Source organism: Salvelinus alpinus, chromosome 9 (assembly GCF_045679555.1).
Source record: "Salvelinus alpinus chromosome 9, SLU_Salpinus.1, whole genome shotgun sequence".
NCBI lineage: Eukaryota > Metazoa > Chordata > Actinopteri > Salmoniformes > Salmonidae > Salvelinus > Salvelinus alpinus.
The window spans coordinates 63,154,566-63,181,708 of record NC_092094.1 but is presented as its reverse complement, the minus strand read 5'-3'; the positions used below and the strand labels follow the sequence as shown (position 1 = coordinate 63,181,708).

General features: G+C 45.3%; 1 protein-coding gene across 1 annotated transcript in view; it reads left to right on the top strand.

Moving 5' to 3' along the window:
* The window catches only part of hmg20a (high mobility group 20A), a 176,032-nt gene that overhangs the window by 128,051 nt on the left and 20,838 nt on the right, over positions 1 to 27,143 (top strand). The gene's annotated exons all lie outside the window — the stretch shown is intronic.

Below are 27,143 nucleotides of genomic sequence, written 5' to 3'. Positions count from 1 at the left end.
AAGAGTCTTGGTGGTTCCTAACTTCTTCCATTTTAGAATTGTGGAGGCCACTGCATTCTTGGGAACCTTCAATGCTGCAGACATTTTTTGGTACCCTTCCCCAGATCTGTGCCTCGACACAATCCTGTCTCGGAGCTCTACAGACAATTCCTTCGACCTCATGGCATGGTTTTTGCTCGGACATCCACTGTCAACTGTGAGACTTTATATAGACAGGTGTGTGCCTTTCCAAATCATGTCCAATCAATTGAATTTCCCACATGACTCCAATCTGTCAGGACCCGGTGCGAGAAACAGTCACTAATAATCGTCAGAACCCAGAAGATGAGGCAGACACAGCAGTACTAGAGATGGTGGTTTAATTAAAGAACAAAATCTTCAGGCAAAGAAACTAAATCCACAATGTCCAAAAATAAAGCCAAAAGGCACAAAATGGAAATCCTCCAAAATACAAAAGAAACTCCACAAAGTGGTAAAAAACAGCAGGGACAAACAAACCTCAAAAGACTACTCAAATAATACACAAGAACTAAACCAGAGAACCTCTGGAAAATCCAACAAGAGAAATATCTATATAAAACAAGGCTTGGGCTGGGGCTGGGTGCTAACTTACAAACACTGAGCAAGGAACTGAGGAACACACAGGGTTTAAATACTAACAAGGGAATGACCTACAGGTGCAAACAATAATTAGAGCAAGAAAAACAAAAGGTACAAAAAAGGTGCAATGGGGACATCTAGTGACCAAAACCCGAACAGTCTTGGCCAAAACCTGACACAATCAAGTTGCAAAAACATCTCAGGGATAATCAATTCAAACAGGATGCACCTGAGCTCAATTTCGAGTCTCATAGCAAAGGGTCGGAATACTTTTGTAAATAAGGTATTTCTGTTTTTTATATACAGTCGTGGAAAAAGTTGAGAATGACACAAATATTAATTTTCACAAAGTCTACTGCCTCAGTTTGTATGATGGCAATTTGCATATACTCCAGAATGTTATGAAGAGTGATCAGATGAAATGCAATTAATTGCAAAGTCCCTCTTTGCCATGCAAATGAACTGAATCCCAAAATAACATTTCCACTACATTTCAGCCCTGCCACAAAAGGACCAGCTGACATCATGTCAGTGATTCTCTCATTAACACAGGTGTGAGTGTTGACGAGGACAAGGCTGGAGAGCACTCTGTCATGCTGATTGAGTTCGAATAACAGACTGGAAGCTTCAAAAGGAGGGTGGTGCTTGGAATCATTGTTCTTCCACCGTCAATCATGGTTACCTGCAAGGAAACACGTGCCGTCATCATTGCATTGCACAAAAAGGGCTTCACAGGCAAGGATATTGCTTCCAGTAAGATTGCACCTAAATCAACCATTTATCGGATCATCAAGAACTTCAAGGAGAGCGGTTCAATTGTTGTGAAGAAGGCTTCAGGGCACCCAAGAAAGTCCAGCAAGCGCCAGGACCGTCTCCTAAAGTTGATTCAGCTGCGGGATCGGGGCACCACCAGTACAGAGCTTGCTCAGGAATGGCAGCAGGCAGGTGCGAGTGCATCTGCACGCACAGTGAGGTGAAGACTTTTGGAGGATGGCCTGGTGTTAATTAAGAAGGGCAGCAAAGAAGCCACTTCTCTCTAGGAAAAACATCAGGGACAGACTGATATTCTGCAAAAGATACAGGGACTGGACTGCTGAGGACTGGGGTAAAGTCGTTTTCTCTGATGAATCCCCTTTCCGATTGTTTGGGGCATCTGGAAAAATCTTGTCCGGAGAAGACAAGGTGAGCGCTACCATCAGCCCTGTGTCATGCCAACAGTAAAGCATCCTGAGACCATTCATGTGTGGGGTTGCTTCTCAGCCAAGGGAGTGGACTCACTCACAATTTTGCCTAAGAACACAGCCATGAAAAAAGAATGGTACCAACACATCCTCCGGGAGCAACTCCTCCCAACCATCCAGGAACAGTTTTGTGATAAACAATGCCTTTTCCAGCATGATGGAGCACCTTGCCATAAGGCAAAAGTGATAACAAAGTGGCTCGGGGAACAAAACATCAATAGTTTGGGTCCATGGCCAGGAAACTCCCCAGACCATAATCCCATTGAGAACTTGTGGTCAATCCTCAAGAGGCGGTTGGACAAACAAAAACCCACAATTCTGACACACTCCAAGCATTGATTATGCAAGAATGGGCTGCCATCAGTCAGGATGTGGCCCAGAGGTTAATTGACAGCATGCCAGGGTGGATTACAGAGGTCTTGAAAAAGAAGGGTCACCACTGCAAATATTGACTCTTTGCATCAACTTCATGTAATTGTCAATAAAAGCCTTTGGCACTTATGAAATGCTTGTAATTATACTTCAGTATTCCATAGTAACATCTGACAAAAATATCTAAAGACACTGAAGCAGCAAACTTTGTGAAAATGTATATTTGTGTCATTCTCAAAACTTTTGGCCACGACTGTATATATATTTGCAAAATGTTCTGAAAACCTCTTTTCTCTGTCATTATGGGGTATTATGTGTAGATTGGTGAGGGGGGGAAATCATGTAATCTATTTTAGAACAAGGCTGTAACGTAACAAAATGTGGAGAAAGGGAAGGAGGCTGAATACTTTCCCAATGCACTGTATGTTGATGCTGTGGTGGTGCTGGAGATGATGAATATGAAGCAGCATTTTTCTCTTCTTTACACACACACGCACACACAGGCCCTACAGCAGGGGTGGTACTCAGGTCTCGCCTGTCTGCTGGGCTAGAGGGATTAAGGGGCTCTAAGGGGACATACCATTCTCTCTCTCTTCACTCCCTCTCTCTCCCTCTTTCTTTATCTGTCTCCCTCCCTCTCTCTTTCTCTTTTTATTTCTCTTTTTCCCCCTCTCCCTTTCTCTCTCATTTTCTTTTCCCCTCTCTATGAGACTCTCAAAACACACAGCTTTGAAGAGATCACCCGACCTTCACTGAGAAAAAATGTTGTGAGTGTGTGTACCCTGACCGAGTGCAAAGGTAGCGGGGTGGAAGAGTGCCCTTGAACTTGAGCTAAAACTATGTGTTTGATTACCGTGACATATTCCAAGGCAAGACACAGGTGCTTAATGTATCATTTAGGAAAGAACAATCATTATATTTTAGGCCGAACACAGTACCCATTCGGAGGTAATAATAAAAACAACACTCACACCGCAAGTAATGTACTATATACAGTACCAGTCAAACGTTTGGACAGACCTACTCATTCAATAGTTGTTCTTTATTTTTACTATTTTCTATATTGTATATTGTATTATATTTTCTATATAAAATAATAGACATCACAACTATGAAATAACACATACGGAATCATGTAGTAACCAAATCTAAATATATTTTAGATTTTAGATTCTTCAAAGTAGCCATCCTTTGCCTTGATGACAGCTTTGCACTCTTGGCATTCTCTCAACCAGCTTCACCTGGAATGCTTTTCCAACCAGCTTGAAGGAGTTCCCGCAGATGCTAAGCACTTGTTGGCTGCTTTTCCCTCACTCTGCGGTCCAACTCATCCCAAACCTTCTCTAATTGGTTGGGTGATTGTGGAGGCCAGGTCATCTGATGCAGCCCTCCATCACTCTCCTTCTTGGTCAAATAGCCCTTACACAGCCTGGAGGTGTCACCCCCAAAGCCAATTCCTCTTTTGGCCGCCTTTCCTTCCAGTTCTCTGCTGCCAATGACTGGAACGAACTGCAAAAATCACTGAAGCTGGAGACACATATCTCCCTCACTAGCTTTAAGCATCAGCTGTCAGATGAGCTCACAGATCACTGCACCTGTACATAGCCCATCTGTAAACAGCCCATCTATCTACCTCATCCCCAAACTGTATTTATTTATTTATCTTGCTCCTTTGCACCCCAGTATCTCTACTTGCACCTTAATCTTCTGCACATCTACCATTCTAGTGTGAAATTGCTATATTGTAATTACTTCACCACCATGCCCTATTTATTGCCTTACCTCCCTTATTTTACCTAATTTGCACACAATGTATATAGACTTTTTCCCCCACTGTATTATTGACTGTATGCTTGTTTATTCCATGTGTAATTCTGTGTTGTTGTATGTGTCGAACTGCTTTGCTTTATCTTGGCCAGGTCGCAGTTGTAAATGAGAACTTGTTCTCAACTAGCCTACCTGGTTAAATAAAGTTGAAATAAAAAATATCAAATAATTTATTTTTTATTTTTTTATATATTATTGTTTCATTCACAACTGCGCTGTTGGAGCTTGGAGCTTAAGTATTTCACTGTACTCTGCAACAACATCTGCAATCCTGTGCATGTGACAAAAAAAAAATCTAAAAATGGTGCATGCCCACCAACTTGGACTTTGCTCTGAAACAACACACAAGTAGCTAACATTACGGTCAGAAGATTTTCAGAGGGATTTTCAGTCTGAACTGATTCAACCGATGCGATAACGTTACCATAGATTTTTCCCCTTCAAAACAAAACAGAAGACTTCCGATCAACCAACATCATCTCAAGAGAAGAGCTTGATTAGAGGCTAGCTAGCTGGCTCTGAAAGCCATCAGCTAAATCATATATATTTTGAGTGCAGTTTCCATCAATTTAGCCTATGCTATACTAGTCACTGCTAGACATCTTCAGGAGAGTAATGTACACATGTTTGTTAGTAATATCTTTGACTAACATTAGCTAGCAAACTTTAACAAATGATTAGCTGGTATCTATTCCACTGGCTCTTGTCTGGAAAGCATTCCGTTTCTTAAAATAGAATTGGCATGTTATTGTTAGCTAACTCGATCTCTATTTGTGCACTGGCAGCAATGATGAATGTGTATAAATTGTCTACGGTTTGTTGGTTGGTTCTCAGCTGCCGAGTAAAGCTAGCTAGCTGGCTAACAGCAAGCCGACAATATTTCTGTTGAAATGTCCTTGTTAGCTGTGCTTAACTAGCCAGTGCTGTCCAAATAGAGATCAAGAAAGTTAGCATGGTGGATAAATAGTGTATTTTGTTGTAGGTGTTACAGAATTTGTTTCCACCAGCATGTGCTTCCATCTGGGGTGGTAGGTAGCCTAGTGGTTAGAGAGTTGGGCCAGTAACTGGTGAAATAAACAAATAAAAAATAATATATTTTGCTGGATCAAATCCCCGATCTGACAAGGTAAAAATCTACCGTTCTGCCCCTGAACAAGGCAGTTAAACCCATTGTTCCTTGGTAGGCTGTCATTGTAAATAAGAATTTGTTCTTAACTGACATGCCTAGGTAAATAAATCTCCAGCTCTGAATATGTGGTGATGGTAAGTTGGCAAAATCTTTACAAACTGGCGAGCGTAGAGAGAATAGGGATATTGTTATCCACGTCGGCACCAACGATGTTTGGACGAAACAGTCAGAGGTCACCAAGCGCAACATAGCTTCAGCATCTAAATTAGCTAGAAAGATGTGTCGGGCATTGAGTAATTGTCTCTGGCCCCCTCCCAGTTAGGGAGTCATGAGCTCTACAGCAGAGTCTCAACACTCAATCGCTGGTTTTAAATGATTTTCTGCCCATCCCAAAAGATAGAATTTGTAGATAATTGTCCCTCTTTCTGGGACTTACCCACAAACAGGACCAAGCCTGGCCTTCTGAGGAGTGACGGACTCCATCCTAGCTGGAGGGGTGCTAGCATCTTACCAAATCAAATTTTATTTGTCACATGCACTCTCAACCTGCTCCACTACAGCCCTGTCAATGAGAATGGGGGTGTGCTCGGTCCTCCTTTTCCTGTAGTCCACAATCATCTCCTTTGTCTTGATCACGTTAGGGGGGAGGTTGTTGTCCTGGCACCACATGGCCAGGTCTCTGACCTTCTCCCTATAGGCTGTCTTATCGTTGTCAGTGATCAGGCCTACCATTGTTGTGTCATCAGCAAAGTTAATGATGGTGTTGGAGTCGTGCCTGGCCATGCAGTCATGAGTGAACAGGGAGTACAGAAGGGGACTGATCACGCACCCTCGTGTTGAGGATCAGCATGGCGGATGTGTTGTTACCTACCCTGGGGGCGGCCCGTCAGTAAGTCCAGGATCCAGTTGCAGAGGGAGGTGTTTAGCTTTAGCTTAGTGATGAGTGATGAGGGTACTATGGTGTTGAACGCTGAGCTGTAGTCAATGAATAGCATACTCACATAGGTGTTCCTTTGTCCAGGTGGGAAAGGGCAGTGTGAAGTGCAATAGAGATTGCATCATCTGTGGATCTGTTTGGATGGTATGTAAATTGGAGTGGGTCTAGGGTTTCTGGGATAATGGTGTTGATGTGAGCCATTACCAGCCTTTCAAAGCACTTCATGGCTAGGGTCATGAGTGCTACGGGTCTGTAGTCATTTAGGCAGGTTGCCTTTGTGTTCTTGGGCACAGGGACTATGTTGGTCTGCTTGAAACATGTTGGTATTACAGACTCTATCTCCATCCGGCACAGCCAGAAGAGGACTGGCTACCCCACCCCTCAGAGCCTGGTTCTTCAAGATGTTCAAGGCTGGGTTTCTGTACAGCACTTTGTGACATCTGCTGATGTAAAAAGGGCTTTATAAAAACATTTGATTGATTGATGACCAAGCTAGCTTTATTTACAGCAAGCATGGCTGGCATAAACATGAATTTGGCTAGTGTTTATATGGGTTTGTGTTATGGTTCACAGGTGGTTAGAGGTAGCCTGAGGACCAGACTGAGTACGTTCCAGACCATGTAATAATGTTATTTAGTCTACCCTGTTTTAGTCTACCCTTTTCTCTTTGTAAAACTCAGGTTTCCTGGGGTCCTTCCACTGTGCCCTGCTGAGATATACCCAAAGTGGATGCATTTTGCATCCACAGGCATTAAGGAGGCATCATTGTCCCTAAACAATACACTAGCCTGTCTCTAATCACTTAGGACCCATTCTGTTGACACCTTTACCAACAAAGGGTTGTTGCCCTACATCCCTTCACTGAGTAAAAAAAAAAATTGTTCACACCACAACCATGTCTTTCCAGGAGACGTGCAGTACTAGCAAATTGTCTGCAATATGTCTAAACAGTTGGTGGTTAAGGTCTACTAACCCTGTACTCACCACTTCTGGCAGTCTTATCCAGCTGGCCGTAGACAGGACATTCAATACAAGCACAAAGAGTCATCTTTCCCAGCCCAGCTAGTAAATGTCCAGACATAAGCTGGCACTGCCTTCCACACTGACATTCAGCAGTTACAATACAGCCTTTTCACTCCTCTTGCCTGCAACTGTTTTAATTGGGGTGACTGCTCTACCACATCAAAACACACTAAGCTAGCATGTCTAAAGTCTAATCACACAGTCAAACGGACAGGCACACCTTAGTTTGATGTCACTCCATTACCCTTTCAAAACTTGAGTGAATTGCCTGAATGCCCTCTGGCAGTGACACTGTAACTGATACTGTACTGTATGTAAATAATGCCATTCCTTTGCATTTCAAAATATTGATTTGCTTTTTGTACAGAAAGGTCTAGTCACTGTCTGATTCACAGAACTAACCATCTAATGCCAGTCCCCTACTACGGGATGGAACCACTCTTTGTGTGGACCCCAGGAAGAGTAGCTGCTGCTTTTGCAACAGCTAATGAGGTTCCTAATAAAATACCAAAAATACCAAAAACTGCTATTCAGCTCCTCTTGAGTCATCTACTGCTTGAAAACCAGCATAATTTCAAATCCATCTAGAGGAATACAGTTCACGGGAAACAGTTCTGCTCCAATGACAGGTGGGTATAATTTGTGCAACGTTTCAGCAGGAATCTGTTCCAAAAACGTTCCAAAAAGGATGCCAATAAACAACGCATACAAAGTAGAATGATCAATTCACCTAGCTAACTAGCTGCCGAATAGGCATCAACTCACCGCGTGTCACGATCGTCGCGGACCAAGGCGCAGCGTGAGTATAGTTCCACATATTTTTAATCTCTGTGAAACAAACAAAACAATAAAGAAACAACAAAATGTGAAGTCATGATGTGCACACAGGCAACTAAACACAAAACAATATCCCACAAAATACAGGTGGGGAAATGGTTACCTAAATATGATCCCCAATCAGAGGCAACGATAAACAGCTGACTCTAATTGGGAACCATATTAGCACCAACATAGAAATGTACATACTAGAACACCCCCTAGTCACGCCCTGACCTACTACACCATAGAGAACCAAGGGCTCTCTATGGTCAGGGCGTGACACCGTGTAGCTTATTCTTAACAACATTAGGGTAGGCTAGTTTAACATGCATACATGTGTACAGGCACAGAGATTACATTTAGAACACAGTTCTACAGTGGCCAGGCAGTACAAATTTACCGAGGTAGGAAGACAGTACCTAGCTACAGCCATGTCTATCAGGCAAGCTTAGGCAAATATTTTTCAAATAAAACCAAATCACCAGTTTCAGAGATGTACAACAGTAAATGGTTTTATTATGGTTGCTCCTCACTGTTAGTAAACATAGCTAGCTAGCTTGCTGGATAGCCAATCATTTTTATTTACATCTGTTTGGGTTCCTAACTTTATCTTGTGTCATACCTCTAATTTTGTGAGATTGAAATGCATCCACTATCACAATCATAACCAAAATGTCAACCCTTGTCAATTATGTTAAATTGCTAACAGTGGTTGATGTTACACGTTTGCTAACAAGTTACAAAACGTGAGGCTTGGTGCATAGCAAGCTAGCAGGCGCCAGGCTATCTAGCCAACTCCAGTCATATGCTATCATTTGCTGGTAAACCTAGCTTTAGGTGGCTGGTTGTAACGTTAGTAGCTTGCTGTTTCGTAGCCATATCTGTGACTAAAAAGAGAAGACGTTTTACAATCAAAATATAGTAGCTAGATCTCTGATTGTAAACCTCTTTCTTTTTAGACATAGCTAAGCTACTAGCTAAGTTAGCAAACAGAAAAATAACAGTTTGATTTCCCCCCACTATAACACAGTAGTATGTTAGCCAGCAATACACAATATGGGTTTCGGTAGATAAACTAAAGTTAGTTAGATGCCTGATATGAAAAATAACTACCGATGTGTGCCAAACTCACTAAGACTATCAGCCTATATCTAATCTCCCACTGCTCTCAATTTTTTGGGAAAAAGATGTTGCTCGGCAACTCACAAATAATGTATACGAAATGCTCCAGTCTGGTTTTAGACCCCATAATAGTACTGAGACTGCACTCGTGAAGGTGGTAAATTACCTTTTAATGGAATCAGACCATGTCCTTGTTCTCCTAGACAGTGCTGCTTTTGACATAATCGATCACCACATTCTTTTAGAGAGATTGGAAACGCTAATTGGTCTACACGGACAAGTTCTTGCCTGGTTTAGATCTAATCTTTCGGAAAGATATCAGTTCTTCTCTGTGGATGGTTTGTCTTCTGAAAAGTCAACGGTCAATTTCGGTGTTCCTCAAGGAAACACAATGTCAACTCTCACTGCTATGCAGACAACACACTAGCTGTACATTTAGATGAAACATGGTGAAACCCCAAAATTGCCTACCCTGGAAGCCTGTGTTTCAGATATAAGAAAGTGGATGGCGGCAAATGTTTTACTTTTAAACTCGGACAAAACAGAGATGCTAGTTCTAGGTCCCAATAAACAATGAGATCTGCTGTTTGATCTGACAATTTATCTCAATGGTTGTACAGTCATCGCAAATAAAACTGAAGAACCTTGGCATTACTCGGGACCCTGATATCTCTTTTGACGAACATATCAAAAATATTTCAAGGGCAGGTTTTTTCCATCTTAGCAACAATGCAACAAACTTTTTGTCAACAAATTATGCAGAAAAGCTAATCCATGCTTTTGTCACTTCAAAATTAGACTACTGCAATGCTCTACCCTCAGGCTACCTGGATAAAGAACTAAATAAAAATATCACTGCTAGAATCTTGACTAGAACCAACAAATTGGATTATATTACTCCAGTATTAGCCTCTGGCTTCCTGATAAGGCTATGGGCTGATTTCAAGTTTTGACTTCTAACATACAAAGCATTACATTGACTTGCTCCTACACAAAGCATTACATTGACTTGCTCCTACCCATCTCTCCGATTTAGTCCTCCTCATTGTTCCTTGAATTTCTAAGCAAAGTGCTGGAGGCAGGGCTTTCTCTATAAACATTTTACTGAATGGTCTGCCAATCCATGTAAGACAGAGACTTGGTCTCAACCTTTAAGTCTTTACTGAAGACTCAGCTCTTCAGTAGGTCCTATGATTACGTGTAGTCTCGCCCACGGGTGCGAATATGAACGGCAAAGCACTGAAGTGGCGAACCACCCTTGCTGTCTCTGCCTGGCTGAGTCCCCTCTCTCCACTGGAATGCTCTGCCTCTGAGGCTGAGTCACTGGCTTGCTAGTGCTCTACCATGCCATCCCTATGAGGGGTGTCTCACGTCGTGTGAGGCTTTTTTCGATTTGAGTGTGTCTTTCTGTCCGGTTTTGCGCACCCTTGGCCTTGTGCATTGGAGGAGTTCTTCGTGGGCTATACTCCTCCTTGCAAGGATAGTAAGTTGGTGGTCTGTTGATATCCATCTGGTGGTGTGGGGGCTGCCGGTGGGGTTATATCCTGCCTGGTTGGCCCTTTCCGGGGTATGGTCAGACAGGGCCACAGTATAACCCGACCCCCCTCTGTCTCAGCCTCCAGTATCTATGCTGCAAAAGTCTCTGTGTTGGGGGCAAGGGTCAGTCTGTCCTATCTGGTGTAATTCTCCTGTTTTATCTGGTGTCCTGTGTGACACCAGTCTCAATGTCAACGGTGAACAGGCGACTCCAGGACGCTGGCCTTCTAGTCAGAGTTCCTCTGTCCAGTGTCTGTTCTTTTGCCCATCTTAATCTTTTTATTGGCCAGTCTGAGATATGGCTTTTTCTTTGCAACTCTGCCTAGAAGGTATCCCAGAGTCCCTCTTCACTGTTGATGTTGAGAATGGTGTTTTGCGGGTACTTGTTACGAGGAGTGTAACAGGGGAACCCAAGAGCAGACTCAGATGAGGAGACTGGGATGAAGTAACCAAAGTATTTATTGAAACACGGGGGGAAAATGGAGTGCAGGCCAGGGAAAGCTTGGGCGGGTTGCAGGAAACCAGGTGCGGAGGCTGAGGCTGGAGCGAGAGGGGTCAGGACAGGGTAAGCAGGTCCGGAGGGGAATCCAAGGGAGTAGTAGAGTGAGGAATCCAGGACAGAGTAGCAGGATGACGAGACGTGGGACTGGAGATAGGGACCAGAGTCAGAGCGGGCAGAATGAGCAGAGATTACGATCTGGCAGCGTGGAAGTGGCAGGGCTGAGTATTTGTAGAGGTCTTGATTATGGAACAGGTTACAGCTGGTGGGGGATCTGCTCTTACTCCAGCACACCTGTCTCTGCCCACACAATCACACACACATACAGAGAGAGAGGGAGAGGGAGAGAGTACTGGGGGAGTGACAGCAGGTGAAGGAGACACAGGATGAGCAGTAGAGGGTGTTGCAGGAGCAGATGTGACAGTACTATTTAATGAAGCTGCCAAACTAGACACTCTAATGTACATGTCCTCTTTCTCAGTTGTGCACCGGGGCATCCCACTCTTTCTATTCTGGTTAGAGCCAGTTTGCACTGTTCTATGAAGGGAGTAGTACACAGCGTTGTACGAGATCTTCAGTTTCTTGGCAATTTCTCGCATGGAATAGCCTTCATTTCTCAGAACAAGAATAGACTGACGAGTTTCAGAAGAAAGTTCTTTGTTTCTGGCCATTTTGAGCCTGTAATCGAACCCACAAATGCAGATGCTCCACATACAGTGGGGAGAACAAGTATTTGATACACTGCCGATTTTGCAGGTTTTCCAACTTACAAAGCATGTAGAGGTCTGTAATTTTTATCATAGGTACACTTCAACTGTGAGAGACGGAATCTAAAACAAAAATCCAGAAAATCACATTGTATGATTTTTAAGTAATTAATTTGCATTTTATTGCATGACATAAGTATTTGATACATCAGAAAAGCAGAACTTAATATTTGGTACAGAAACCTTTGTTTGCAATTACAAAGATCATACGTTTCCTGTAGTTATTGACCAGGTTTGCACACACTGCAGCAGGGAGTTTGGCCCACTCCTCCATACAGACCTTCTCCAGATCCTTCAGGTTTCGGGGCTGTCGCTGGGCAATACGGACTTTCAGCTCCCTCCAAAGATTTTCTATTGGGTTCAGGTCTGGAGACTGGCTAGGCCACTCCAGGACCTTGAGATACTTCTTACGGAGCCACTCCTTAGTTGCCCTGGCTGTGTGTTTCGGGTCGTTGTCATGCTGGAAGATCCAGCCACGACCCATCTTCAATGCTCTTACTGAGGGAAGGAGGTTTTTGGCCAAGATCTCGCGATACATGGCCCCATCCATCCTCCCCTCAATATGGTGCAGTCGTCCTGTCCCCTTTGCAGAAAAGCATCCCCAAAGAATGATGTTTCCACCTCCATGCTTCACGGTTGGGATGGTGTTCTTGGGGTTGTACTCAACCTTCTTCTTCCTCCAAACACGGCGAGTGGAGTTTAGACCAAAAAGCTCTATTTTTGTCTCATCAGACCACATGACCTTCTCCCATTCCTCCTCTGGATCATCCAGATGGTCATTGGCAAACTTCAGACGGGCCTGGAAATGCGCTGGCTTGAGCAGGGGGACCTTGCATGCGCTGCAGGATTTCAATCCATGACGGTGTAGTGTGTTACTAATGGTTTTCTTTGAGACTGTGGTCCCAGCTCTCTTCAGGTCATTGACCAGGTCCTGCCGTGTAGTTATGGGCTGATCCCTCACCTTTCTCATGATCATTGATGCCCCACGAGGTGAGATCTTGCATGGAGCCCCAGACCGAGGGTGATTGACCGTCATCTTCAACTTCTTCCATTTTCTAATAATTGCGCCAACAGTTGTTGCCTTCTCACCAAGCTGCTTGCATATTGTCCTGTAGCCCATCCCAGCCTTGTGCAGGTCTACCATTTTATCCCTGATGTCCTTACACAGCTCTCTGGTCTTGGCCATTGTGGAGAGGTTGGAGTCTGTTTGATTGAGTGTGTGGACAGGTGTCTTTTATACAGGTAACGAGTTCAAACAGGTGCAGTTAATACAGGTAATGAGTGGAGAACAGGAGGGCTTCTTAAAGAAAAACTAACAGGTCTGTGAGAGCCGGAATTCTTACTGGTTGGTAGGTGATCAAATACTTATGTCATGCAATAAAATGCAAATTAATTACTTAAAAATCATACAATGTGATTTTCTGGATTTTTGTTTTAGATTCCGTCTCTCACAGTTGAAGTGTACCTATGATAAAAATTACAGACCTCTACATGCTTTGTAAGTAGGAAAACCTTCAAAATCGGCAGTGTATCAAATACTTGTTCTCCCCACTGTACTAAACTAGTCTAAAGAAGGCCAGTTTTATTGCTTCTTTAACCAGGACCACAGTTTCCAGCTGTGTTAACATAATTTCAAAATTGTTTTCTAATGATCAATTATCCTTTTAAAAGAATAAACTTGGATTAGCTAACACAACGTGCCATTGTAAAACAAAAGTGATGGTTTCTGATAATGGGCCTCTGTAAGCCTATGTAGATATTCCATAAAAAACTGCCGTTTCCAGCTACAATAGTCATTTTGTCACGCCCTGACCTTCTCTATTTTGGTTAGGTCAGGGTGTGACTAGGGTGGGTAGTCTAGTTTTTTCATTTCTATGTTGGCCTGGTATGGTTCCCAATCAGAGGTCTATCGTTGTCTCTGATTGGGGATCATATTTAGGCAGCCTTTTCCCACTGGGTTTTTGTGGGATCTTGTCTATGTATAGTTGCCTGCGAGCACTACATCAGCTTCACGTATCGTTTATCCTTTATTGTTTTTTGTGAGTTTCATTATTAAAGATGTGGAACTCTACGCACGCTGCGCCTTGGTCCATTAATTCAACCATCGACAGTGACACATTTACAACATTAAAACCTTTCTGGCCAAAAGCCAGTGAAAATGCAAAGCGCCAAATTCAAATAAATTACTATAAAAATCACAAACTTTCATGAAATCACACATGCAAGATACCAAATTAAAGCTACACTTATTGTGAATCCAGCCAACGTGTCAGATTTCAAAAAGGCTTTTCAGCGAAAGCAAACGATGCTATTATCTGAGGATAGCACCCCAGTAAACAAAGAGAGAAAAGCATATTTCAACCCTGCAGGCGCGACACAAAACGCAGAAATAAAAATATAATTCATGCCTTACCTTTGATGAGCTTCTTTTGTTGGCACTCCAATATGTCCCATAAACGTCACAAATGGTCCTTTTGTTCGATTAATCCCGTCGATACATATCCAAAATGTCCATTTATTTGGCGCGTTTGATCCAGAAAAACAACGGTTCCAACTTGCGCAACGTGACTACAAAATATCTTAAAAGTTACCTGTAAACTTTGCCAAAACATTTCAAACTACTTTTGTAATACAACTTTAGGTATTTTTTAACGTAAATAATCGATAAAATTGAAGACGGGATGATCTGTGTTCAATACAGGAAAACAAACTGTAGCTAGCTTTCAGGTCACGCGCCTCTAACAAACAGTACACTTCACTGGAGCCTCATTCTGAACAGTGCTACTTCTTCATTTCTCAAAGGAAAAACCTCAACCAATTTCTAAAGACTGTTGACATCCAGTGGAAACAGTAGGAACTGCAAGAAGGTCCCTTAGAAATCTGGATTCCCAATGAAATTTTTTTGAAAAGAGAGTGACCTCAAAAAAGAAAATCTGAAGGGTTTGCCCTCGGGGTTTCGCCTGCTAAATAAGTTCTGTTATACTCACAGACATGATTCAAACAGTTTCAGAAACTTCAGAGTGTTTTCTATCCAAATATACTAATAATATGCATATCTTATCTTCTGGGGATGAGTAGCTGGCAGTTGAATTTGGGCATGCTTTTCATCCAAACGTGAAAATGCTGCCCCCTATCCTAGAGAAGTTTTAACAATGTCTACACTGTATTTCTGATGAGTTTGATGTTATTTTAATGGACAACAAAATGTGCTTTTCTTTCAAAAACAAGGACATTTCAAGTGACCCCAAACTTTTGAATGGTAGTATATGTAAGTAACTAGGCCTACACTAGTCCAGCTTAATTTGCATTTCTTTATTCTAATGTGCTATAGACCCTTCTATATGGTCTCAGGCTTTCTGAGATTCTGACATTTGTCACCTCAATAATTGTTATTATTTTCTGAAGACATAATTTAAACGCTTCCGATGGACCACATGAAAGGGAAAAGGGGATACTTAGTCAGTTGTTCAACTGAATGGATTCAACTGAAATGTGTCTTCCTGTCACATCTTCTCCTGCTCCTCACCTGCGGCGTACGACGTCGCTGGAATACTAACTACCGGTCCTGGGATTCATCATTACGCACACCTGGCGCTCATCATTACGTGCACCTGGTAATCCTTATGATTCACACCTGGACTTCATTACCTTCATAATTTCCTCCCCTTTATATGTCACTCTCTTATGTTCACTCAACAGTTGGTATTATTATTGTGTACTGGCGTGTAGCCACATAGAATTGTTTCGTTCCTGGTTTTGTTGTTTTATTAAACGTTGCACCTGCTTCCCGACTCATAGCTTCATTATTACAGAATATCAACAAACTATGGAAGCAGCAGGAAAATCGTCTTTCTCTCAGACGGTCGCCTAACAAGGGTACCTTCTACGTCAACACCATGACCAGTTGGCTCAACTGGGGACGGCCATGGAAGAGGTTCTCCGCAGTCTGCAGCATCTCGAACACCCTGAGAAATGTTTCAGCCCATTAGCGGAGGATAATCTAGAGCCAATCTACCCAGCGAGCCAACACAATGGCCCATTCAGCAACCCACTCAGGTCAGCGATGCCAGTCTTTCTCTCTCTGAGAAATATGACGGTACACCATCCAAATGCCGTGACTTCCTCCTTCAGTGCTCCATCTATATTTCACACCAGTTGGGAGCCCCCACCACCGAGAGGTCTAAGGTTGCAAAGGTTATTTCTCTGCTGACCGGGCGGGCATTGGAATGGTCTACGGCTGTCTGGGAGAGAGGAGAGGAGGAGCTAGATTCTTATGAGGGGTTCATGGCTCTGTTTAAATGCCTTTTTGATCATCCCACGGAGGGCAGAGAGGGAGGTGAGCGTCTGCTCCAGCTACAGCAGGGGAATCAGACGGCTGCTGAGTATGCGCTCAACTTCCAGACAGTAGCAGCTTCCAGTGGATGGAATGAACCGGCGCTTCACACGTTATTTAGAAGAGGTCTGCGCGAGGAGGTCCAGATGGAACTGGCCTGTCGGGACGACAACCTCACCCTGGACGCACTCATTGCGATGGCCGTCCGTCTGGATAACCTTCTCAGGGAGCATCGGCATTCTCATTGCTTCTCTCCCTCCTTCGGCGAGCACTCGGGATCAAAGCCTGAACCCATGGAGGTAGGGGTCACACGCCTTTCCGCACCAGAACGACGCAGACGGACACAGCTGGGGCAATGTCTGTACTGTGGGCAATTAGGGCACCAGCTCCAGTGGTGTCCAGTACTTCAGAATCCAGGATCCACTAGCGCAGAGGGGCGGTCAAGTGATGTTCCATCCCCTGGACCAGGAGTGAGTATTGTAGCTACTGCTCTTCCTGTTAGACTCTTTTTAGTACCCATCACTCTGGCTGACTGTCCATCATTTACTGTGTCGACAGCTTTAGTGGATTCCGGCGCTGCGGGGATCAGACCCTTGCCTCCTCCCTGAACATTACCATCAACCCTCTCTCCCCTTTTCCGGTTCAAGGTCTTGACTATTGGCCATTAGGATCTGGAACCATAACTCAACCACTCACCCTCACCGTGGAGCCCAATCACCAGGAGAAAATCACCCTTCATCACCAGTGGACCAGTTCACAAGATCATCCTCTGCCTCCCTTGGCTCCAACGCCATGACCCTACCATCTCATGGTCGAGGATGATTATCAGACTAGTTACCTGAATGCCGGATGACCTGCTTCCCTGTCCCCTGTGGTTCCACGTCTGTTGAGTTCTGTGGTTGCCCTTCAGCCCAACATCCCGGAGGTTTACCAGGACCTGTGGGAGGTATTCTCAAAGACCCACGCCACCTGTCTCCCTCCTCAATGCCCCTGGGAATGTGCCATCGACCTGTTTTCCGGTGCTACACCTCTGCGCAGACGCATCTACCCTCTGTCTGTGGCTGAGACCCAGGCCATGGAGGATTACATTTAAGAGGCACTCCAACAGGGTTTCATCCACATCTCCTGCGTCGGCTGTTTTCTTCTTTGTGGCCAAGAAGGAGGGAGGATTACGCCCGTGTATCGATTACCAAGGACTCAATGACATCATGAAGTATCGATACCCTCTTCTGTTGGTGCCATCGAGCAGCTCTGCGGGGCCCGGTTTTTCACCAAACGGCCTGCGGAGTGCCTACAATTTCATCCACATCCAGGAGGGGGTATAAGATGGCTCTCAGCACAATGTCTGGCCACTACGAGTACATGGGTATGCCCTTTGGCTTAGCCAATGCTCCGTCCGTGTTCCAGGCATTCATCAACAAGTTGTTCAGGGACCTGCTCGGACGTCAGGTGATGGTATACATCCTGATCTTCTCGACCAACCTGGAAAATCACATCACCCACGTTCGAGCAGTCCTGGAACGCCTTTCGGCCAATCACCTGTTCGTCAAGGCGGTGAAGTGCCAATTCCATCAGAGGGCTGTATCCTTCTTGGTTTAGATGGAGGACAAGAAAGTAGTTTTACAGCGAAAACACAATATGTATTTATATTAGCTCACCACAATAGCCAAACACACAACGCCATGTTTTCACCATGATTCCACCGCATAGGTAGCTTTCACAAAACCCACAAATAGAGAAAAAATTAATCACTAACCTTGAACAACTTCATCAGATGACAGTCTTATAACATCATTGTAACGGGTGTCGTCCTCCTCCTCCTTGGACGAGGAGAGGAGAGAAGGATCGGTGGACCAATACGCGGCGAGGTGTGTTGACATAATGATTTATTAAATAAAAGACGAAGACGAACAATACTTGAATAATATACAAAACAACAAAACGAAGTAGACAGACCTGAACAAACGAACTTACATATACACGAAGCACGCTGACACAGGAACAGACTACATAAAACGCATGAACAAACCGAAACAATCCCGTGTGGTGCGCAGACACAAACACAGGAGACAATCACCCACAAACAAACAGTGTGAACAGCCAGCCTATATATGGTTCCCAATCAGAGGAAAACGTAAACCACCTGTCTCTGATTGAGAACCATATAAGGCTGATTAACAGTGATCTAAACACAAAACATACAATGCCCACCCCAACTCACGCCCTGACCAACTAAACATATACAAAAATAACATAAAATAGGTCAGGAACGTGACATAACCCCCCCCTCAAGGTGCGTACTCCGAACGCACCACCAAAAGTCTAGGGGAGGGTCTGGGTGGGCATCTGACCACGGTGGTGGCTTAGGCTCCGGGCGTGGTTCCCACCCCACCATAATCAATCCCCGCTTCTTTATCCCCCTCACAATGCCCACCCTCCAAATAACCCCACCTAAATTAAGGGGCATCATCAGGATAAGGAGCAGCACCGGAATGAGGGGCAACACCGGAATGAGGGGCAACATCAGAATGAGGGGCAACACCAGAATGAGGGGCAACACCAGAATGACTGGCGGATCCTGGCTGGCTGGCTCTGGACGCTCTTGGCTGGCTGACGGCTCTGGACGGTCATGGCTGGCTGACGGCTCTGGACGGTCATGGCTCGCTGACGGCTCTGGACGGTCATGGCTCGCTGACGGCTCTGGACGGTCATGGCTCGCTGACGGCTCTGGACGGTCATGGCTCGCTGACGGCTCTGGACGGTCATGGCTCGCTGACGGCTCTGGACGGTCATGGCTCGCTGACGGCTCTGGACGGTCATGGCTCGCTGACGGCTCTGGACGGTCATGGCTCGCTGACGGCTCTGGACGGTCATGGCTCGCTGACGGCTCTGGACGGTCATGGCTGGCGGAAGGCTCTGGCTGATCCGGTCTGGCGGAAGGCTCTGGCTGATCCGGTCTGGCGGAAGGCTCTGGCTGATCCGGTCTGGCGGAAGGCTCTGGCTGATCCCGTCTGGCGGAAGGCTCTGGCTGATCCGGTCTGGCGGAAGGCTCTGGCTGATCCGGTCTGGCGGAAGGCTCTGGCTGATCCGGTCTGGCGGAAGGCTCTGGCTGATCCTGTCTGGCGGACGGCTCTAGCGGCTCCTGTCTGGCGGACGGCTCTGTAGGCTCATGGCAGACGGGCGGCTTTGCAGGCTCATGGCAGACGGGCGGCTTTGCAGGCTCATGGCAGACGGACAGTTCAGACGGCGTATGGCAGACGGGCAGTTCAGGCGCCGCTGGGCAGACGGGCAGTTCAGGCGCCGCTGGGCAGACGGGCAGTTCAGGCGCCGCTGGGCAGACGGGCAGTTCAGGCGCCGCTGGGCAGACGGGCAGTTCAGGCGCCGCTGGGCAGACGGGCAGTTCAGGCGCCGCTGGGCAGACGGCAGACTCTGGCCGGGCTGAGACGCACTATAGGCCTGGTGCGTGGTACCGGAACTGGAGGTACCGGGCTAAGGACACGCACCTCAGGGCGAGTGCGGGGAACAACAACAGGGCACACTGGACTCTCGTGGCGCACTCTAGGCCTGGTGCGTGTTACCGGAACTGGAGGTACCGGGCTGAGGGCACGCACCTCAGGGCGAGTGCGGGGAGAAGGAACAGTGCGTACAGGGCTCTGGAGACGCACAGGAGGCTTGGTGCGTGGTGCCGGAACTGGAGGCACTGGGCTGGAGACACGCACCATAGGGAGAGTGCGTGGAGGAGGAACAGGGCTCTGGAGATGCACTGGAAGCCTGGTGCGTGGTGTAGGCACTGGTGGTACTGAGCTGGGGTGGGAAGGTGGCGCCGGATATACCGGACCGTGAAGGAGGACACGTGCTCTTGAGCACCGAGCCTCCCCAACCTTACCAGGTTGAATGGTCCCCGTAGCCCTGCCAGTGCGGCGAGGTGGAATAGCCCGCACTGGGCTATGCAGGCGAACCGGGGACACCACCTGTAAGGCTGGTGCCATGTACGCCGGCCCGAGGAGACGTACTGGAGACCAGATACGTTGGGCCGGCTTCATGGCACTCGGCTCGATGCCCAACCTAGCCCTCCCAGTGCGGCAAGGTGGAATAGCCCGCACTGGGCTAAGCACGCGTACTGGGGACACCGTGCGCTTTACCGCATAACACGGTGTCTTACCAGTACGACGCCCTCTTACTCCACGGCAAGCCCGGGGAGTTGGCTCAGGTATCCAACCCGGCTTCGCCACACTCCCCTTTAGGCCCCCCCCCCAAGAAATTTTTGGGTGTTACTCACGGGCTTCCAGCCTCTCTTACGTGCTGCCTCCTCATACCACCGCTGTTGGGCTCTCGCTGCCTCCATTTCCTCACGAGCGCGGCGATATTCCCCAATGTGCGCCCAGTGTCCTTTTCCTTCCAAGATCTGTTCCCAAGTCCACGAGTCCTGATTGCTCTGTTGAGCTCTCCCCCGCCGCTTGGTCCTCGGTTGGTGGGTGATTCTGTAACGGGTGTCGTCCTCCTCCTCCTTGGACGAGGAGAGGAGAGAAGGATCGGTGGACCAATACGCGGCGAGGTGTGTTGACATAATGATTTATTAAATAAAAGACGAAGACGAACAATACTTGAATAATATACAAAACAACAAAACGAAGTAGACAGACCTGAACAAACGAACTTACATATACACGAAGCACGCTGACACAGGAACAGACTACATAAAACGCATGAACAAACCGAAACAATCCCGTGTGGTGCGCAGACACAAACACAGGAGACAATCACCCACAAACAAACAGTGTGAACAGCCAGCCTATATATGGTTCCCAATCAGAGGAAAACGTAAACCACCTGTCTCTGATTGAGAACCATATAAGGCTGATTAACAGTGATCTAAACACAAAACATACAATGCCCACCCCAACTCACGCCCTGACCAACTAAACATATACAAAAATAACATAAAATAGGTCAGGAACGTGACAATCATGTTATACAATACATTTATGTTTTGTTCAAAAATGTGCATATTTGAGGTATAAATCGTAGTTTTACATTGCAGCCACCATCACAAATAGCACCAAAACAGCCAGAATAATTACAGAGAGCAACGTGAAATACATAAATACTCATCATAAAACATTTATGAAAAATACATGGTGTACAGCAAATGAAAGATAAACATCTTGTGAATCCAGCCAATATTTCCGATTTAAGTGTTTTACAGCGAAAACACAATATATATTTCTATTAGCTCACCACAATAGCCAAACACACAACGCCATTTATTCACCGCCAACATAGCTTTCACAAAACCCAGCAATAGAGATAAAATTAATCACTAACCTTTGGACAACTTCATCAGATGACAGTCTTATAACATCATGTTATACAATACATTTATGTTTTGTTAGAAAATGTGCATATTTAGAGCTGCAAATCGTGGTTTTACATTGTGAATACGTAGCCACAATGCACCAAAATGTCCGGAGATATTTTGGACAGTCACCTAATCTAACCAAAGAACTCATCATAAACTTTACTAAAAAATACATGTTGTACAGCAAATGAAAGATACACTGGTTCTTAATGCAACCGCTGTGTTAGATTTTTTTAAATAACTTTAGTACAACATACAGCATGCAATATTGTGAGACAGCGTCCTACAATTCTCCGCCTTGTTGGCGCCAACATAAAACACAAAAATACGAAATAACATCATAAATATTCTCTTACCTTTGTTGATCTTCCATCAGAATGTAGTGCAAGGAGTCCTAGTTCCAGAATAAATCGTTGTTTGGTTTTAGAATGTCCATTTCTTCTGTCGAATTAGCAACTTTGGCTAGCCATGTGGAGCTCACGTGTCCAAGAAATGTTTGCGCATGGAACGAAAAATTCCAAAAGTCCCAATAAACGTTGAATAAACTAGTCAAACTCGGTTGAAAAATCCTACTTTATGATGTTTTTCTCATATGTATCCAATAAAATCAGAGCCGGAGCATTTCGTCGTGTAAACCGAACGCGTTTCAGAAGACAATGTTAGGTTCCCTTGTGCGCAGCTGACTACTGACAAAAGAGCGGACCTGTCACTCCAAAAGCTCTCATTCGGCCTCACATCAAGCTAGACACCCCATTCAACCTTCTACTGCCTGTTGACATCTAGTGGAAGGCGTATGAAGTGCATAGAGATCCATAAATATAAGCCAGTTGAATAGGCAGGCCCTGACACAGAGCCTCATTTTCAGAATTTTCACTTCCTGTATGGAAGTTTGCTGCCAAATGAGTTCTGTTTTACTCACAGATATAATTCAAACAGTTTTAGAAACTTCAGAGTGTTTTCTATCCAATAGTAATAATAATATGCATATTGTATGATCTAGAACAGAGTACGGGGCCTTTTAATTTGGGCACGATTTTTTCCCAAAGTGAAAACCGCGCCCCCTATTCACAAGAAGTTAATGACTCCTGTGAAGTCGTGACCTGCGACATACGCATATTTTCCTATATTTTCACAAATAACCGTAACGAGGCTATATACAGGGGGTACTGGTACAGAGTCTGTGTGTGGGGATATAGGGTAGTCGAGGTAATAGGTAAAGTGACTATGCATAGATAAACAGAGTAGCAGCAAATAGTCAATGCCATTTGTTAAGCTGTTCAGGAGTCTTATGGCTTAGGGGTAGAAACTGTTAAGAAGCCTTTTGGAGCTCTGGTACTGCTTGCCGTGCGGTAGCAGAGAGAACAGTCTAGAGCTAGGGTGGCTGGAGTCTTTGGCAATTTTTAGGGCCTTCCTCTGACACCGCCTGGTATGGACGTCCGATGACGGGAAGCTTGGCCCCAGAGATGTACTGGGCCATACACACTATCCTCTGTAGTGCCTTGCGGTCGGAGGCCGAGTAGTTGCCATGGATCTGAGGACCCATTCCAAATCTTTTCAGTCGCCTGAGGGGAAATACTCTTTGTCGTAACCTGTAGGTTTTCACTCCAACCCTAATCTAGCGCACCTGATTCTAATAATTAGCTGGTTAATAAGCTGAACCAGGTTAGTTACAACTGGGGTTGGAGCGAAAACATACAGGAAGGTAGCTCTTCAGGTGGATACGATGTGTATCCTGTACAAATCAAATTTGATTGGTCGCGTACACATATTTAGCAGATGTTATTGCGGGTGTAGCGAAATGCTTGTATTGCAGTAGTATCTAACAAAGTAACTAGAATACAGTATATACATATAAAATGACTAAAACAGTATGAAAACATTATTAAAGTGACCATGTCACCTATGTACATAGGGCAGCAGCCTCTTAAGGTGCAGGGTTGAGTAACCGAGTGGTAGCCGGCTAGTGACAGTGACAAAGTTCAGGGCAGGGTACTGGGTGGAGGCCGGCTAGTGATGGCTATTTAACAGTCTGATGGCCTTCAGATAGAAGCTGTGTGATGTGTCCACCGAGGAACTTGAAGCTTTTCACCTTCTACACTGTGGTCCCGTCGATGTAGATGGGGCGTGCTGTCTCCTGAAGTCCACGATCAGCTCCTTCGTTTTGTTGACATTGAGGGAGAGGTTATTTTCCTGGCACCACTCCGCCAGGGCCCTCACCACCTCCCTGTAGGCTGTCTTGTCATTCTTGGTAATCAGGCCTACTACTGTTGTGTCGTCTGCAAACTTGATGATTGCATTGGAGGAGTGCGTGGCCACGCAGTCGAAGGTGAACAGGGAGTACAGGAGAGGGCTGAGCCCTGTATTGAGCATAGTTTCCTACCTTCACCACCTGGGGGCGGTTCGTCAGGAAGTCCAAGACCCAGTTGCACAGAGCGGGGTTCAAACCCAGGGCCCCGAGCTTAATGATGATTTTGGAGGGTACTATGGTGTTGAAGGCTGAGCTGTAGTCAATTAACAGCTTTCTTACATAGGTATTCCTCTTGTCCAGGGCATAACTGCACTGCTTGTATATATTCCCAGTCATCTTGCCATGGTTAAATGTGGTGGTTTGCACTTTCAGTTTTGCGCGAATGCTGCCATCTATCCACGTTTTTGGGTTTGGTTAGGTTTTAGGGATCCCGAGTGGCGAAGCGGTCTCAGGCATTGCATCTCAATGATAGAGGCATCACTACAGACACCCTGGTTCAAATCCAGGCTGTATCACAACCAGCCGGGATTGGGAGTCCCATAGGGCGGCGCACAGGTTGCCCAGCGTTGTCCACGGTAGGCAGTCATTGTAAATAAGAATTTGATCTTAACTGCCTAGTTCAATAAAGGTTACATTTAAACCCCAAAAAATGATATAGTCACAGTTGGAACAACATCCCCTATACACTTCCTGATGAACTCAGTCACTGTGTCAGTGTACATGTCAATGTTATTCTCAATGTTATTCTCAGAGTCAATCTGGAAAATATCCCAGTCCGCGTGATTAAAACAATCTTGAAGAATGGATTCCTATTGGTCAGACCAGCATTGAATAGACCTTAGCATGGTCTAGTACCCATGGTACTTCCTGTTTGAGTTTCTGCCTATAGGAAGAGGGGGACAGAATGAAGTCATGATCTGATTTGCCAAAAGGAGAGCGAGGGAGGACCTTGTAGCCATCCCCGGAAGGGAGAGCAACAATGGTCGAGAGTTTCTGAAGTGGTAGTACTACAAGCAATGTGTTGATAGAACTTTCGGTAGTGTTCTCCTCAAATTTTCTTTGTTAAAGTCCCCAGCTACAATAAATGGATATGTTGTTTCCAGTTTGCACAAAGTCCAGTGTAATTCCTTGAGGGCCATCGTGGTATCGGCTTGAGGGGGAATATACACGGCTGTGACTATAACCGAATAGAATTCTCTTGGGAGGTAATATGGTCTGCATTTGATTGTGAGGTGTTGTAGGTCGGGTGAATGAAAGGACTTGAGTTCCTGTGCGTTATCACAATCACACCATGAGTAGTTAATCATGAAACATACACCTCCGCCTTTCTTATTCCCGGAGAGTTCTTTATTCCTGTCTGCGCGATGTACTGAGAACCCAGCTGGCTGCAGGGACGGCGACAGTATATCCGGAGAGAGCTATGATTCTGTGAAACAGTATGTTACAGTCTCTAATGTCTCTGGAAGGAGAGCCTCGCCCTGAGCTTGTCTACTTTATTTATTCATACAACTAATAAACTTGAAACTTGATATACCCATGACTTCAGTCCATGAGAAAGTACAGCAATATGCACAGAAAATATTGCTTGGTATCATAGACACCCACTTTGATAATGGCACAATAGCCAAAGTGACTTGAGAGCTGAGCATGACATAATGCTTCTCAAGGTGAATTCAAGTGTGCCACATCTACAGTATGTGTCACTGGACCCACATAAACTCAGCGAAAAAAGAAACGTCCTTTCACTGTCAACTGCGTTCATTTTCAGCAAACTCAACATGTGTAAATATTTGTATGAACATAACAAGAGTCAACAACTGAGACATAAACTGAACAAGTTCCACAGGCATGTGACTAACATAAATTTAATAATGTGTCCCTGTACAAAGGAGGGGTCAAAATCAAAAGTAACAGTCAGTATCTGATGTGGCCACCAGGTGCATTAAGTACTGCAGTGCATCTCCTCCACATGGACTGCACCAGATTTGCCAGTTCTTGCTGTGAGATGTTACCCCACTCTTCCACCAAGGCACATGCAAGTTCCCGGACATTTCTGGGGGGAATGGCCCTAGCCCTCACCCTCCGATCCAACAGGTCCCAGACGTGCTCAATGGGATTGAGATCCGGGCTCTTCGTTGGCCATGGCAGAACACTGACATTCCTGTCTTGCAGGAAATCACACACAGAACGAGCAGTATGGCTGGTGGTATTGTCATGCTGGATGGTCATGTCAGGATGAGCCTGCAGGAAGGGTACCACATGAGGGAGAAAGATGTCTTCCCTGTAATGCAGAGCATTGAGATTGCCTGCAATGACAACAAGCTCAGTCCGATGATGCTGTGACACACCGCCCCAGACCATGACGGACCCTCCACCTCCAAATCGATCCCGCTCCAGGTTACAGGCCTCGGTGTAAACCTCTTTTCTTCAACAATAAACGCGAATCCGACCATCACCCCTGGTGAGACAAAACCAAAAGCCAGTCCTGTCTGGTCCAGCGACGGTGGGTTTGTGCCCATAGGCAACGTTGCCATTGATGTCTGGTGAGGACCTGCCTGACAACAGGCCCTCAGTCCAGCCTCTCTCAGCCTATTGCGGACAGTCTGAGCTCTGATGGAGGGATTGTACATTCCTGGTGTAACTCGGCAGTTGTTGTTGCCATCCTGTACCTGTCCCACTGATGTGATGTTCGGATGTACTGATCATGTGCAGGTGTTGTTACACGTGGTCTGCCACTGCGAGGACGATCAGCTGTCTATCCCGTCTCCCTGTAGCGCTGTCTTAGGCGTCTCACAATACGGACAGGTGCATGTTCATTAATTGTTTATGGTTCATTGAACAAGCATGAGAAACAGTGTTTAAACTCTTCACAATAAAGATATGTGAAGTTATTTGGATTTTTACAAATTATCTTTGAAAGACAGGGTCCTGAAAAAGGGACGTTTCTTTTTTTTGTTGAGTCTATTCAAATACATGCCTTTTAACTTTCTGAATGTTCTGGTTTATCAAGAGCATTTTCTACATACAAATGTTTACATTTTGATCAATAATAAACTTAGAACCTACAGTATACCCGCACCTCTCTGATTCAGAGGGGTTGGGTTAAATGTGGAAGACACATTTCAGTTGAATGCATTCAGTTGTACAACTGACTATGTATCCCCCTTTCCCTTTCTAACCAAAGAAGTCATACTAATTGTTTTTTATTCATAGTTGCAGTTTCATAGTATAGCCACAAGAGGCCATCCCAACCCCACTTATCATGCAAAAAAGAACTCTGAAAAGAAGTAGCACTTCTTGAATCAACCAAAATGTCAACCCGCTTTGGCTA